Here is a 17,409-nt window from a genome sequence, read left to right as displayed (position 1 = left end):
CCAGGTTCAGGAACAGTTATTACCCCTCATCAGGCTGTAGAACCAAAGGGGATAATTCCACTCAGCTTCGTTTGCCCCATCATTGAAATGTTCCCACAACCTATGGACTCATCTTCATGGACTATTCATTGTGTTCTCAATATTTATTATTATTATTTCTTTCTTTTTGTATTTGCATAGTTTGCTGTCTTTTGAACACTGGTTGAATGCCCAAGTTGGTGTGATCTTTCATTGATTCTGTTCTGGATTTATAGAAAATAAATCTCTTGGTTGTATACGGTGACATACAGTATATGTACTTTGACAATAAATTTACTTTGAACTCTTCTCACCCTCAGTTACTTTGTCAAAATATCATTCTATTCTACATCATGCATTTTACTAACTTCTCTTTAAATGGTTGAATACCACTTTCCTCAAACATTACATGTAAAATGTGAGTTGCACTTTCTTACCAATCTGATTAAAGAATGATTTGGCCTTTACTTGTTTGGCTTTAACCTATTAAACATGTTAGAACCCTTGAGACTGATTTGAAAAAAAAAGTCCAAAACAAAACAATGACAACAAGAAATATTAACAATGTAGTAATTATATTTGCATCCAGGGTGCTCATGAGGTTTTCAAAGTATACATACAGAACAGTGTGAGATGCACTCAGTGCTACCAGATGGTGGTGAAGAGTCAATGTGAAAGTAAGTCAAAGTAAATTTATTATCGTTTAAGTACGTATATGTCACCATGTACCACCTTTAGATTGACTATCTTGCAGGCATTTAGAGGAAAATGGATACAATAGAATTTATGAAATACTATGCATAAATAATGACTGACAAACAACCAATGTACAAAGGAAGACAAACAGTGCTAAATAAATAAATATGGGCACACATACTGACAACATGAGTTGTAGTAGTCCTTGAAAGCGAGTCTGTAGGTTGTGGAATCAGTTCAGATTTGAGTTGAATGAAGTTATCTACACTGGTTCAGAAGCCTGATAGTTAAGGAGTACTAACTGTTCCTGAACCTGGGGATGTGGGACCCAAGGCTCCTGTACCCTGTCACCTAATGGTATTAGCAAGAAGACAGCATGTCCTGGATGGTGAGGGTCTTTGATGATGGATGCTGCTTTCTTGTGGCAGTGCTCCATGTAAATGTGCTCAATGGTGGGGAGGACTTTGCATGTGATGTACTGGGTGGTACCCACCACTTTCTGTAGCCTTTTCTATTTCTGGGCATTGGTGTTTCCACACCAGGCTGTGATGCAACCAGTTAGGATACTCCCCACCGTGCATCTAAGGAAGTTTGTCAAACAAATGGAAGAATAGAGTGTGGCAGAAACTGTGTAAAAAAAAAACCCAACAGGTATGTGATGATGAGAGTGAGGACTCAGTGTTAACTCTGCAAGGTTTTTCTTCTGAGACAAGGTAACCTAGCAGAAACTGATTCCAGCATGTAAACAAGTAGACAGCAACCTCAGTGACTGAAAACCAATCAAATATGTGAGACTTATGTGATACTTTGGTGCTAAACTTATTCTTCTAGCAGGTTGCTAAGGAAACTTGCTTCAGTTGTTGTGCATGGTTATTTATGCCCCCTATAATTTTTTTTTATATCTCTGTCAAATCTCCCCTCAATCTTCTATGTTCCAAGGAATAAAGTCCTAACCTATTCAATCTTTCCTCGTAACTCAGGTCTTCCAATCCTGGCAATATCCTTGTAAATTTTCTCTGTACTCTTTCAACCTTATTTCCATCTTTCCTGTTGGTAGGTGACCAAAACTGTACACAATCTCCTAATTGGACCTTGCTGATGTCTTATACAACTTCAACATAACATCCCATCTCCTGTATTCAATACTTTGATCTATGAAGCCCAGTCTGCCAAAAGCTTTTTTTATGACCATCTCTACCTGTGCCACCACTTTCAATGAATTATGGATTTGCATTCTCAGTCCACTTTGTTCTACCACACTCCTCAGTGCCCTACCGTTCACTGTGTAAGACCTACCCTGGCTGGTCCTACCAAAGTGCAAAACTTGTCTGTATTAAATGCCATCTGCTATTTTTCAGCCCATTTTCCCTCCTTAGCCTTCCTCACTGTCCACCACACCCCCAATCTTGGTGTCATCCATGGATGTCAGACTAGAGTGCTGTACTAGAGGGACTTTAGGACCAGCTTGTTTCATGGAATCTTGGCTAATCTATTCCATTTCGGATGCACTGATTCAGATTGATGGGTTCACAATGCAACATCAAGATAGGATTGTTGAGTTTTTCCAAAGGCAGAGGAGCTGGAGTGTGCTTTATAATCAATTCCTTGTGCTGATTCTGTCCCAGTCCTGTTCACCTGACTTGGATCAAGTTTCATCCTTCTTATCTGCCAAAGGAAATTTCAGCCAACATCTTGGTTGTAGTGCTCCTCCCACCTCAGGCCAGTGATGCAGGCTCTAGGCAAACTGAGTGATGTAATCAACAAGGATGAAACAGCACATCCAGATGCCTTCCCCATCATTATGGGGGACTTTAATCAGGTCAGATTGAAAAAGTCTTGAAATAATTAAATCGCTTATGGTACCAGAGAAAGCAACACAATGGACCCCTGTTACACCACCATCAAGCACTTACCATGCTATCCCACACCAACAGTTTGGAAAGTCTGATCACCTGGCTGTACTTCTACTCCCCAAGTATAGGCAGCGACTGAAGACTGCAGCACCAGTAGTGTGGACCAAGAAGATATGGGCAAGGGAGGCGCAGGAACACTTACGGGCCTGCTTTGAATGGCTGGACTGGTCTGTACTCAGAGATTCTTCTTTGAATCTGAATGAGTATGCCACGGCTATCACTAACTTCATTAAAACCTGTGTGGATGAGTGTGTGCCTTCAAGAACTTACTGTACATGCCCAAATCAAAAAGCTGTGGATGAACCAGGAGGTTCAAAGCCTGCTGAAAGCTAGATCTGTGCTTTTCAAGTCTAGTGACCCAGGTCTGTACAAGAAAACCAGGTATGACTTATGGAGGGCTATTTCAAGAGCAAAGGAACAATTCTGAATGAGGTTGGAGGCAAAATCAGAAGCATGTCAACTCTGGCAGGGTTTGCAGGCCGTTACTTCCTACAAAGTGAACCCTAACACATGAATGGCAGTGAAGCCTCACTCCTAGACAAGCTCAAAGCCTATTATGCTCGCTTTGAAAGGGAGAATAAAACTACAGCTACGTGGTTCCCTGCAGCACCTGGTGACCCTGTGATCGCTGTCTCAGAGGCCAACATCAGGCTGTCTTTCAAGAGGGTTACAGGCTCCTATGGAGTACCTGGTAGGACTTTGAAAACCTGTGCCAACCAACTGGCAGAGGTTCAATGACATTTTCAATATTTCCTTGCTACAGTCAGAAGTTCCCACCTATTTCAAAAGGGCAACCATTATACCAGCACCCAAGAAGAACAGGGTGAGCTGCCTTAATAACTATCGCCCGGTAGCACTTACACCTATGGTGATGAACTGCCTTGACATGTTGGTTATGGCTAGAATTAACTCCTGTCTCAGCAAGGACATGGACCCACTGCAATTTGCCTATCGCCACAGTAGTTATACGTGGACATGATCTCATTGGCTCTTCACCGTGCCTTGGATCACCTAGACAATACAGATACCTAATTGTTGTATTCAACGTCAGGAAGACCAAAGAACTGATTGTGGACTTCAGAAAGGGTAAGATGAGAGAAGACACACTAGTTATCATAGAGGGATCAGAAGTGGAAAGAGTGAGCAATTTCAAGTTCCAGGTGCACTGTGGAGGGCAGGACAGTATCCTAACTGGCTGCATCACCCTTTGGTATGCGGGAGGTGCGGGCTACTGTACAGGATTGAAGTAAGCTGCAGAAAGCTGTAAGCTTAGTCAGCTCCAACATGAGCACTTGTCTGCGTAGTATCCAGGACACCTTCTAGGAGTGATGTCTCAAAAGGGCAGCGTTCAACATTTAAGGACACCCCGACACCCAGGTTATGCCTTGTTCTCATTGCTACCATCAGGAAGGAGCTACAGAAGCATGAAGGCACATACTCAATGATTCAGGACAGCTTCTTCCCCTCTGCCATCTGATTCCTGAGTGGACATTGAACCCATGAACACTATCTCATTTCTTTTTTATTTCTATATTTGCAGTACTTATTTAATTTAACTGCAGCATGTTATATACTTACTGCAATTCACAGCTTTTTCTCTATTATTATGTATTGCATTGTACTGCTGCCGCAAAGCAAATTTTGCGACATTTGCCAGTGATATTAATCCTGATTCTGATTCCAAAATTTGCTAATCCAGTTAACTACATTATCATCCAGATCATTGATATAGACCACAAGCAACAGCGGACCCAACACCGAACTCTGCAGTAGTCTACTAGTCACAGGCCTCCAGTTAGAGAGGTAACCATCTACTACCACCTTCTGGCTTCCCCACAAAGCCAACGTCAAATCCAATTTACTATCTCATCTTGAATGCCCGGTGACTGAATCTTCTTGATCAACCTCCCATTAGTGACCTTGTTCACAGCCTTACTTAATTCTATGTAGATAACATCCACAGTATTGCTTCATCCACTTTCCCGGTCACTTCCTTGAAAAACTCTGTAAGATTGGTTAGACAAAGCCTACCATGCATAAAACCATGCTGACCATCCCTAATCAGTCCATGTCTATCCAAATACTCATCTTTTCGGTCTCTTAGAATATCTTCCAATAACCTTCCCACAATTGATGTCAGACTCAGCGGTTATAATTTCCTGGTTTATTTTTAGAGCCTTTTTTAAACAGTGGAACAACATTAGCTATCCTCCAATCCTCTGATACCTTACCTGCCGCTAAGGATGATTTAAATATCTCTGCTTGGGTCCCTGCAATTTCTGCACTTGTCTCCCATAGGGTCCAAGGGAACACTTTGTCAGGCCCTGGGGATTTATCCACCCTAATTTGCCTCCGGACAGGAAACACCTCCTCCTTTGTAATCTGTATAGGGACCACGACCTCACCGTTGCTTTGCCTTACTTCTATAGGCACTGTATCCATCTCTTGAGGAAATACAGATCCAAAAATTCTGTTTAAGATCTCCCCCATCTCTTTCAGCTCTGTGCATGGATTACCATTCTGATCTTCCAAAGGACCAATTTTGTCCCTTGCAATCCTTTTGCTCTTAACATATCTGTAAAATTCCTTCAGATTCTCCTCCACCTTGTCTGCTAGGGCAACCTCATGCCTTCTTTCAGCCCTCCTGATTTCTTTCTTAAATGTTCTCCTGAATTTCTTATACTCCATAAACACCCAATTTGTTTCTACCTATCTACAACAGCTATGCACCTCCTTATTTTTTCCTTAATCAGGTCTCAATAGTTCTTGAAAACCAAGGTTCCCTAAACCTGTTATCCTCACCTTTTATTCTGACAGGCACATACAAGCTTTGTACTCTCAAAATTTCACTTTTGAAGGCCTCTCACTTATCAAGTACACCTTTGCTAGAAAACAGCCTGTCCCAATCCACACTAGCCAGATCCTTTCCAATATCATCAAATTTGGCCTTTCTCCAATTTAGAATCTCAACCTGCAGACCAGACCTATCAATTCCAATATTTACTTTAAACCAATGGCATTATGATCACTAGATGCAAAGTGTTCCCCTACACAAACTTCTTTCACCTGCCCTGTCTTATTCTCTAAGAGGGGATTAAGTATCGCATACTCTATTGTTGAAGCTTCTAGTACTGATTAAGGAACCTTTCCTGAACACAGACTCAGTCCCATATTTTTACAAGATGGGAGTCCCAGTCAATATGTGTAAAGTTAAAATCACCTACAATAACAACCTTATCTTTCTTGCAACAGGTTAAGTCAGGATAAGCAGGTTTTAATTCACAGCTTCACTAACTATCTTTATTAACTCACATCAAGTCATGACATTGTTGATATTTTGAGTTGATTATGTTCATAGAGGTTGAAAGCTGCATTCCGTCAACAGCAGTTCCATTAGTAACCAAAATTAGTAATTTTTGCCAAATGCTAATTTAAAAACATATAGAAATTAACTTGTCGAAATGCAACCAAAATTAAGCTGAAAAATCCAAGCCTTAAGAATGTCAAATTAGAATTTATTTAACACTTTCCCTGTTTTCTTAAGCATGTGCCAAACACATTGTAACCAGTGAAAGTAACCAGATCTCTTCATTTTCAGAAACGTATTGTTGAGGGATAAATATTGGATAGATGTCAAGCTTGTCCAAAATAAACCACTGAATGTTTTAAGTCTAGCTGAAGTGGCAGGTAGTCACAGCTCACTTGAAAGGTTGCACCTCAGATGGTGCAATGCACCCTCTGTACTGCACTGGGCATCAGCCCAGATGGTTGCTCTTACATTCCTTGAATGCAATTTGAATTGAGAATCTTCAAACTGAGAATGAAATGTGCTAACAGTTGGGCTATACTGCTGACAGCAAAGGGGTCTCACTCAATTTTTTTAATATAAGACCTTGTAAGTAAACATCTTATCTTTATGCCTGTTCACTTTAGCCCTCCCATATATAATCTTGAAGATCCTAGGAGTCAGGTCCCGGTCTTCACTATGTTCTTTAGTGTCTGTTAGTCGGGTCTAATAATTGTCCTCTTAATTTTGGTATCATGCTTGTAAACTGATTTTGCATGAATTTGTTTCGAATATGCCAACTATGACAGTGCACAGCACACTAGCAATGAAGCTAACCAACTGGTATGGTGAACTCTGCATCTCTGTTCACTATCATAGTTTACAATTAGAGTTGAATGTAATTGGCCAGTGAGAAGAGCACAGCAATTACTAATGGTAAAATACAAAGTATTTACTTGGTGGAAGTTCAGTTGTCTGAAGAGAACAAGGATTACAAGTAACTATTGTTTTAATACCAGGGAATATAGTATGACTTAGAATGCAAATAATATTCTCAAACAATTAAATTTCATCACTGCCTTTGAGCTAAAGTAAAATTTTTTTTATATATGTGCTGCAACAGGAACCCAGGTGTGAAAAAGTCCTGTGCTTTTAGGTGATGTAAATGACAGGTCACAGTGGGAATGCAAAAAGAAGATAAAAAATTGGTGAAAAATATAATGTAATGAACAATTTCACTTCAGCTTAAAACGGTTGATTTATTTGTCTTAAAATGCTTAAGTTGTTCTGTGATTAGGCTTGGATTAAATTGGGGATTGCTGGGCAGCGTGGCTCGAAGGGCCGGAAGGGCCTATTCTGAACTGTATCTCAATAAATAAATAATCGGCCAAGATATTCGAGTGAAGTACTCCATTGTTGGAGGTGTCATCTTTGGGCTCAGGGGTTAACCCAATAGCTCATCTGCCTTCTCTGATGGACATAAAGACTCCATCAAAGAACAAATAAAACTGAAACAAATTGATTTCTGAGAATGGGTCACTGACTTGAAATGTTGGCCAGTTTCTTTTTCCACAGATTTAGCTTATCCAAGTTCTTCCAGTTTTTCTGTTTTTGTTCCTCATTTTGTTGTATTGAAGAGCAAAACAATTTACCCTAAATCATGAGCTATATTTAATCCCTCAATATAAAAAATGGTTATTTATCCATTGTAATTCTCTGAATAAACTGGCTCATTTTCTGCACTGCAGCTGTGACTACACTTGACTGTTACATCATTGGCAGTAAAATACTTCAGAAGATCTTGAAATTTGAGAATGATGCTATTTTAAATGCTTCATACATTAATTGTTTCAAATGTGCAATATTCTCCTCTTTCAATGCTCTTCTTTTCCCTTGACCAACAGAAAAAATATAGTTAAAATGAGAAAAAGTGTTCACATTTGCATTAAATTAACTGAAATATTAAATCCTTCAAAATTCAGCAGGTTAGGCACATTTGTGGAAAGTGGAACAGGGTTATTTCTTTGTTTGTAGAAACTGCCACATCAGTTAAGTTCTCCTAGCATTTTTTGTTTTATTTGGATTAATACAAGTTGGTCAACAGTGTGTTTCCAGCAGTAAAAAAAATGAGAGATGTAGTGAGTGGGCAATAACTATGGTTGGATCTTTGCTCCTTGGCCAAGTTATATTTTATGATGGTTATTTTTCCCTTTGCCCTTCTACTTGGGCCGTCTGCCTTTGAGCTAACAGTACTGGCAAACTACACTAGACTGAAGTCACAGAAGAAGCTGAGATGAATTTTCACTGCATAACTTTCACACAAACAACAACACAGACACAGGCACATACATGCACAGGAAAGAGCAATGCAGCTGATGAATGCGAACACATTTGGACTATCTGTCTTTCAACATGCCATAAAAAGCAGCAGTTAACAGTGATTTATATCCACCGGTATTTGAAGAGAGGATATTTTATCAATCAGGGCATTGAGTACAAATGTTGGCAAGTCAAGCTGCTGCTGTATAACATTTTGGTTAAGCCATATCTGGAGTATTGTAATCTGTTCTCATCATCACACTGTAGGAAGGATGTGGAGGATCTGGAAAAGGTGCAAATGTTCACCAAGATGATGCCTGGATTGGAGAATATTAGCTACAAGGAGAGGCTGACAACCTTGTATTGTCCTTCCTCCAAGCTGAAATCTCTGGTGCATAGGAGGTTGAGAGGCAACCTGATAGAAGAATATAAAATTTCAGACATAATAGATAGTCGAATTATTTTCCCTCCAGAGTGGAAATGTCAAATACTAGAGGGCACAGATTTAAGGTGAGATGGTGAAATTTTAAAGGAGATTTGCAAGACAATTATTTTTTAAAAACAGAGTGGATGCTGCCTGGAATATGCTACTGGGAAGGTGGTGGGAGCAGATAAGATAGCAACATTTTAGATTTAAACAGCCACATGAATAGGTGGCAACACACACAAAATGCTGGAGGAACTTGGCAGGCCAGGCAGCATCTTTGAAAAAGAGTTCAGTCAACATTTTGGGCTGAGACCCTTCATCCCAGCCTGAAATGTCGACTGAACTTTTTTTTCCATAGATGCTGCCTGGCCTGCATAGTTCCTCCAGCATCTGCAGATTTTCTCTTGTGCATGAATAGGTGGGATGATGAGATATAGACCATGAGCAGGTAGATAGGATTAGTTCAGACTGGTTTCATGGTTGGCAAAGACACGGTGAGTTGGAGGGCCTGAAATTATGCTACGATCTTGGTTATTCTTTTGATGAAGGGATTCCATATGGGGTCCATGCTTCAATCTTGACCTTCAGAACTTTCTATGAACACAAGTACAACAACTTCTAATTGACTTTTCTCTCCTAATCATTAGAAAAGGGCTAAACTATTGTATTGTTGAGAGAACTGTTCTCATTGTTTTCAATTCAAGAGCCAAGGGAAAGAATGAGGAACAAGAAGTATGGATCTTCTAACCTATAGATAGTTTATTTGTCCTCTCTGTTCTGCACCTCTGACGTGATAACCACTCAGGCAGTGAATGTGAACTGAGTCAGTGACTATATTTGCTCCTACATTACGTAGCTGGAAAGACAATTCCTGGGTCAATGGGTAGTTACAATCCGTGTGCTTGAGGAGGAAAGTAATGGCAGGAAAGCTCCAAGGAGATTTATTTTCTAATCCACACTGAAGATATTAAATGTAGCCAAATACTGAGGGAGATGGACCCTGATTTTTGAATGATTTCCAGCTTTTTATCTGTGGTTCAGTTGGGAACACTCGTTTCTCAGGGTTGTGTGTTCAATACTTATTCCTGCAACTTGCAGATATAATATTTGTTGACAGTCTAGTACAGTAATGTCGAAGATAATGTCTTTTAGATAAGAGCCTATTCACATTCTTCAGTGGACATAAAAGATACTATATTATTAATTTGAAAAAGAACCATCTTTTGAATACAGAAACAAATGACAGAATTTGGCCCTAGGATCCTATTTTACCCTATAATGATATCCTAGCTAATGTAATACTTTTAATGTTACAGCTTGTCCTGTACATCATTCATTAACAAATTAATGGTTCTTCCTACTCTGCTTACAAAGCCAACTATCATTGTTTCACTGGAAAACTTTCACATGCAGCATAGTGAAGAGCTGTGCCACTCACACAGATTACTGTGGAACACCAGAGGTTGCACCTTTTCAGTATGATCTCCTGCCCTATATTTCAACTGTATTGCTTGCTGTACAGTCAAGTCCTGAAGGAAGTCTGCTGTCTAAAAAAAAATCAGTTTCATCAGGGATGACCCACCCTTCACAAATCCATGCTGGCTCTCCCTGATCAGCTGAAAGTGTTTTAGAGTCATTAAGTCTTAATTACAAACATTAGTAATTTCCCCTTTATAAATAAACTACAATTTCTTGAGTTCTCTCACTTTCCTGAGTTCAAAAGGAATGTAAAGGCATCCGTTAGTCTTAAGACCATAAGGTATAGGAGCAGAAGTAGGCCATTTGGCCCATCGAGTCTGCTCCGCCATTCAATCATGGCTGATCCAATTCTTCCAGTCATCCCCACTCCCCTGCCTTCTCCCCATACCCTTTGATGCCCTGGATAATCACGAAGCTACCTATTTCTGCCTTAAATGTACCCATTCACTTGGCCTCCACAGCCACTCATCGCAACAAATTCCACAGATTTACCACGTTCTGACTGAAGTAGTTTCTCCGGAGCTCTGTTCTAAATGCACGTCATTCAATCCATCTTATTCTAGACTCCCCTAAAAAGAAGAAACTTTGCCATATCTAATCTGTTCAGGCCTTTTAACATTCCAAATGTTGCGAGACCATGGATCTGCGCCTGGAAAGCCTTCACTCTCCAGGGCGCAGGCCTGGACAAGGTTATACGGAAGACCAGCAGTTGCCCATGCTGCAAGTCTCCCCTCTCCATGACACCGATGTTGTCCAAGGGAAGGGCATTAGGACCCATACAGCTTGGCACCAGTGTTGTCGCAGAGCAATGTGTGATTAAGTGCCTTGCTCAAGGACACAACATGTTCCCTCGGCTGGGGCTTGAACTCACGACCTTCAGGTAGCTAGCCCAATGCCTTAACTACTTGGCCATGTGCCCACAAGGAATGATTCCTGAATTATTAGAATATTGTAAGATTACAAATTAAGCTATCCAGAATGTTCTCGGTGGATTCCTTTAAAACTCTGGGATGAAGCCACAGTTTCATGAAGATCAACTTCTTTTAGTGCCATTGCTATTTTTTGACACTATTACTTTGATTATTTTAATTTTGCAGAGTCCCAGTTTCCATTTCATTACTGGTTTTGTTGGGATGCAATTGATAGTGAGCAAATAGCAGAAAGTTAAATACAATTATAATCCCACCATTCTTAGTTTTGAGAGAGTGCCCATTGTTTGTGAACACCCATGTTTTCTAAGGGAAATGTAATTTTTTTTGTCTTGATTTAAATATCCCACTTAATTTTTTTCCTCTATCCTTTTTGTAGCTTTCATCATCTGTTCCAACACTTTCTTTTGTTCTTTCCTGGATTTTTACTAGTGTTTGTTTTCTTGTACATTTTTTACTTTTGACTTTATGATATCACTTACCTCTTCAGTCATACATAACTGATATTGGTTTGGCACCCAGAATATTTACCCCTCAGAAATATAAACCAGCTCTGGATCAGAGAACATTCCTTTGTGAACACTATCTAGTGATCATCTATTTTTCAGCAACATATTTACCTAATTTGTGGTGGAAAGTCTTTGTCTTATTAAATCTAAAAACTTGATTGTTTCATACTTTTCCCCCTTTTACATCATATTGAATGTATTTATTTTATGGTTGCAACTCTAGAAATAATCACACACTGCTAATCTGCTAATCATGTAGTCTGCTCCTTTGTCCAGAAACTTGCAGAAACCTACCATATATGAAAGTGGCTATCATCAACTTAATAGAGACAACTCTTATGTATTTGAATGGAATGTATTATTTGAGAGTGTGGTTGAAGCTGAGTTGCTAACAGCATTTCAGTGTCTATATGAGCATTTGAATCACCTGGGCATAGAAGGCTATGAATGAGTTTGACCGAATGACATATTTCTATGCTGTACAATTCTATAACTATGATTTTGCACCCAGAGGCCTCCATGGTAAAGTATTGTAAAGATTCACAAACCTCTGAAAAGAAATTCTTCCTCACCTTGGTTTTAGACAGATGCCCACATATTCCAAGGCCATGACTTATTGTTGTGGGTTCTCCCAAGGGAAGAACCATTCCTCAGCATTTATCCTGTCTAGTTCCAGAAAAAAGTGTTTCATGGTTCATGATGTTATCTCTCATTCTTCTACACTCCAGTAAGCTGAGTCCCAAAATGTATCCTTTCCTTCCATAAACATGAGAAAATCTGCAGATGCTGGAAATCCAAAGCAAAACACACAAAGTGCTGGAAGAACTTAGAAGATCAAACAGCATCTATGGAAAAGAGTAAACAGTCAAAGTTTTGGGCCCAAAACATCGACTCTGTCTTTTCCATAGATGCTGCCTGACCTGATTTCCTCCAGCATTTTCTGTGTGTTCCTTTCTTTCCATACCTTGACTCATACTAATGACATTGATCCATTTCCAATGAAAGAGCTTTCCTTTAATAGAACAATCAAACTTTTTTATCATACTTTACATGGGGTCTCACAAGCGTTTTGCATATTTGCAGTAAAACTCCCTTATTTGTATACTCCAAACCTTTTGAAATCGTGGACAACATTCCATTAACCTCCCCTATGATCTGCTGCAATTGTATCCTAGCTTGCTGTGTTTCATGCACAAGGATCCCAGATGCCTTATGCTCAGCTCTCGGCATCCTTTCCCTATTTAAAAATACTTTTTCTTCCTCCTTAAGTGAACAATGTCATATTTTCCTACATTATACTCCCTTTGCCAAGTTTTTGTACACTCACTAAATTATTAATGATAATTAACTAGTTACTATTAAGTCAGTAAGATATTAAGCTGAGAAATTGTTTCAGTAAGATTAAATGACATGTCATAAATGACATAATTATTTAACATGTCATTTAATATCTCACTGAAACAAATTTTCAATTTATACTTTTAACAGACTAAACAGCTGGAGAATTTGATGGAAAAGGTCAAGGGGCGCCCTCTTCTTGTCAACAGTAAGTGTGACAGGGCTGTATTTTGGCCATTTTCTTGCTTCTCTACCTCTCACCATCAATGGGTCTGCTCATGTCAATGGGTCGGGTATAAATTCATAATGGTGCCTGCAGAGGTAGAAACATTGGATAAAGAGAAGGTAATCAAACTGTTGCTGATCCGTTTCTAAAGTTATATCTGCCTTTGCTCTATATCCTTTGTAACACTTATCTAACAACAGTTTATCAATCTCACTTTTGAAAATTTTTGAATTGAATACCAGCATCCTTAATTTTTTTTGGGTTGTGCTTTAGATTCTCATTGCATTTTCTGTGAAGTATTTTGTGACTTCTCTCTTAGAAAATCTAGGTCTAATTTTAAAAATGGACATCTTGTTCGGGACCCCCGTCACTTGAGGAAATAGTTTATCTGTTTCTTGTCTTACAAGTCACTTACAAATTTTATATTTGACATTTGGACTTTTCAAAAATCTCAACTCAAGGGAAATTGAGTTATGCTCACAAAGTTGGACACAATTTAATGCTTTTTGAGTCCTGGTTTCCTTCTAGTGAATTTAATGGTATTTACTCCAAAGTCAATAAAGTTTAGTGTGCAAAGAATTAGAATCCAAATGGTAGCCTGACTGAGGCTTTGTACAAGGGAAGTATCACTTTCCCATTTTTGAATTCCAATCCCTTTAACATAAAGATGTTTTACTTATTTTGATAATATTTTGTAGTGTGCTACAAATTACAGACTTGTGATACCCATATCCCTGTTTTTGTTCACAACTTTATATGAATACTATGCCAGCTAAAAGGAGGCAAGAATTAAAATCTTCAGAAGCTGTGTTTCTTCAGCACTTCAAGGAGATGATAAATAAGAAGAGCTTTTCTCTGGTGTAAGATCAGATGTTAACCAGAGAGACAAAGGGGACTACAAACACTAGAATCTGGAACAAAGAACAAACCACTGGAGGAGCTCCTCAGGTCAAGCGACACTGTCGAAGTTTCAGGTCAGAATCTTGCTTCTTGACCCAAAATGTTTTCTTTGCTGCCATAGATGCTGCTTCACCCACTGTGTTCCTCCAGTTTATTTTATTACATGAAAATCATGACTGAGCAATGATATTCCCTTCCCTACTAACTCACTAAATTTGGGTTTCCTGTCTCCAGTCTGTGCCTCTGATTATGATCTTCCTCCCCTCCTAATTTTCCCCAACATTCCTGTTTCCTGATTTCCCTCTACTTTAGTCCAGAAGCACTTCCTACTTCAGCTCAGAGCATACTCTGCCCATCATATCTGGATAGATATGAAAGAGAAAGATAAGAAAAATTGGAAACATTCCTCCAGCAACAATAGCACAATAGCGTAGTGGTTAGCACATCACTTTTACAGTGCCAACAATCATCAATTGGGGTTCGCTGGAGTATAACAAGGTCTCACTCTTGGAGGAGCATAAGGTGCTAGAGGAAAAGTGGGGAGAAGTCAAGCTGTGAATGGGTGCTCTGGTTGCCCCCCACATTGCAAATACGTATCGTTATGGTAAGTTGTGGGCATGCTCTGTTAGTGCTGGAAGCATTGCAATACTTGCGGGCTGCCCGGCACAATCCTTGTTGATTTGATTTGATGCAAAGCCACATTTCTTTGTATGTTTTGATGTTTCAATGTACATGTGACAAATAAAGCTAATCTCTAGTCTATCCATCAAAGCCTTTTCCACTACCCACCCTTACTTGTCAATATCAGGAGAATAGTAGAAGCAGAGGATAACAAGAGTTCAGATGGAGACTAATATTAGTGAAGGAGACAAAAAGTAGATGCCCTATTCCGGAGTTTCCCAACTTGACATCCATAGACCCCTTTCTTAATGATATTGGTCCAAGGCATAAAACAGGTTGGGAACCCATGCTCTGTACTGAGGCTGAAGAAAGTGGACACCTTGGTAAAAATTTCAGAATTTGTCAGATGGTAAGATCAATAATTTGAAAGAGGAATTACCAGGAGTATAACAAGGCCTCATTCTTGGAGGAGCATAAGGTGCTAGAGGAAAGGTGGGGAGAAATTAAGCTGGCAGGGCAATACCGACACCACAACAGTTTGGGTGGAGAAGGTACAGCTAAGTAGGGACAAAGATGTCACCAGTACCATGCCAAATTTCTATCAGCCATGATATTATTTCAGTCATCAGCAATGGAGTGATGCATAACAAAGGGTTTTCAATGCATTAACAGACACTCAGGCTACGCCCACACTACGCCAGATAACTTTGAAAACAAAGCTTTTTCTCTTTATTTTGACCTTCTGTCCACACTGAAACAGCGTTTTCGTCCCCCGAAAACGGAGGTTTTCGAAAACACTCTCCAGAGTAAATGTGAAAACTATTGTTTCGCATTGTAGTGTGGACAGGGTAAATGGAGAGATTTAAAAATGTTGTCATGACAACACCACAACAACAATGCTTTTTCTGCTTCTGCTTGCTACTGCGCAAGCACTGCCGGACGGCTGTTCTTGGTTCTTGGTCCTCCAAAATATTCCGCATGGAATTTAAACTGGAGGTGGCTTTCAAGCTGGTCCCCTTGGTTTCTCTGTTTGCATCCTCTGTTCTTCTGGTCATACCCTCCGGTCTCCCAGTCTGCGGTGGTCGTACCCTCGATCTCCTGTACCCCGGGGTCTCCAAGCCGGCACTGTCGCTGACTGACCACGGCTGTTATAACGCCCAGTCGGTGTGAACGGCGTGAGAGTTAAATTGTAAAGTGAGCTTTTTTGACTAGATCCCCTAAGTTGATTTGATTGAGTCTATCTTTAAAAATATTAATGTCAGAAATACTGCGCAGGTCTGGCGGCAGAAGATTCCACTCTCTTGGTTCTTGACCCTCCAAAATATTCTGCATGGAATTTCAACTGGAGGTGGCGGAGGGTGGGCTTAAGAAGGAGATTTTTGAAGAAGAAAAGCTGCCTTAAATTTAATTGGGTTTGGTTGTGTGACTGTGTTAGGATTAAGATTATTCCATGCTTTAATTGTGCAGGGGGAAAATGAATTGCTGTACACATCTGACTTGGTAGTTAGTATTTCAAATTGAGTTGAGTGCCCCCTTCTGCTCCTAATAGGTTTGGGTTTGATGTGGGATTGGTAGTCTTTGTCGAGTTGACCATTTAACATTTTGTAATTGTTGATCTTGGGTAGAGGACGGCTTCGTGCGTGTGTTGTTTACTTTATTGTCTACGTTAATGGCTTGTTCAGAATTAAACATCTCCACTGCTTTGCTGACTTTGTAGTCATTTGTAACTTGCAGAAACAGCTCGACTTCATTGTCTGTCTAAACGAAGAAGTCCAGTCTGATTTTCCCAGTTTTCTTTGTATTCCTTGAAGACATTGTTGAAAATTTTCTTTTGCTGTTGTTGTAGGTACTCTAAGTTTTTGACCAATGGAAATAGCACAACGCCGCCGCGGAAACGTACGTATTACACCGTTTCCTCTTCGCTTGTTTTCTGTAGATGTATCTGCGCATGCCAGTCGGAGTAGATTCACCCAAATATCTGTTTTAGTGTGGACAGAGGTATTTTGAAAAACGCCTAGTGTGGATGCCTGTCGTTTTTACTTGAAACCAGCATTTTCAAAATTATCCGGTCTAGTGTGGACGTAGCCTTAGGGGAAAATGGTAACTTTGCAGTGATCATTTTCATAATAAAGACTTTGTATAATGTTTAGCATAGTCACTATGATCACATACTAGCTTACTAGCAATAGGCTAGAATGTATAAATAGAATAGGACAATTTCTATATTACACTAGAATCTACATTTTTCACTCTTAGATTTTGCAGTTACACATTTAAAAAGTATAGGACGGAAAAACAAGACGTAACTGAAATTAGCTTTAGTAGTTGGCTGCACTGCAGTATACTGATATATATATATATATATACTTCTCAGATATTTATTGAACTGATCGTGTTTTTTAAACATTTTCTATCAGGGTATTCTCTTTAATGGCTGTGGCAGACAAAGGTTCCACAAACAATGAGATCCATAATCAATTAATCTGTTTCTATGGGTAGTGTTGGTTAAAGTAGAATGATGGCTGAAATATAAAGAAGATAATGTTCCTTTTCCAGGAGTATCTCACGGTCTTTAATATTCACAGATATTCAAGACTTTGAATTTAATCTCTCATTTGAAGGACAATACATCTGATGATGGAGGGCTACCTCAATATCACACAGGACTTTCAGATCAAATTATGATGTAGGTATAAAATGGACAACCTACAATATAGGACTATTGACAAGTGCCCTTGAGCGGATGCA

General features: G+C 39.5%; 1 protein-coding gene and 1 long non-coding RNA gene across 9 annotated transcripts in view; one reads left to right on the top strand and one right to left on the bottom strand.

Moving 5' to 3' along the window:
• Positions 1–17,409, bottom strand: part of tp73 (tumor protein p73) — a 213,708-nt gene that overhangs the window by 74,958 nt on the left and 121,341 nt on the right. The window lies entirely within an intron of this gene.
• On the top strand, positions 15,787–17,358 carry LOC140188541 (uncharacterized). Its single transcript, XR_011883323.1, has 3 exons — positions 15,787–15,855; positions 16,508–16,557; positions 17,247–17,358. It is a non-coding gene; the product is annotated as an uncharacterized lncRNA (long non-coding RNA).

Source organism: Mobula birostris, chromosome 27 (genome assembly GCF_030028105.1).
Source record: "Mobula birostris isolate sMobBir1 chromosome 27, sMobBir1.hap1, whole genome shotgun sequence".
In the NCBI taxonomy this organism is placed as follows: domain Eukaryota; kingdom Metazoa; phylum Chordata; class Chondrichthyes; order Myliobatiformes; family Myliobatidae; genus Mobula; species Mobula birostris.
This window is presented reverse-complemented; position numbering and strand designations above follow the sequence as displayed.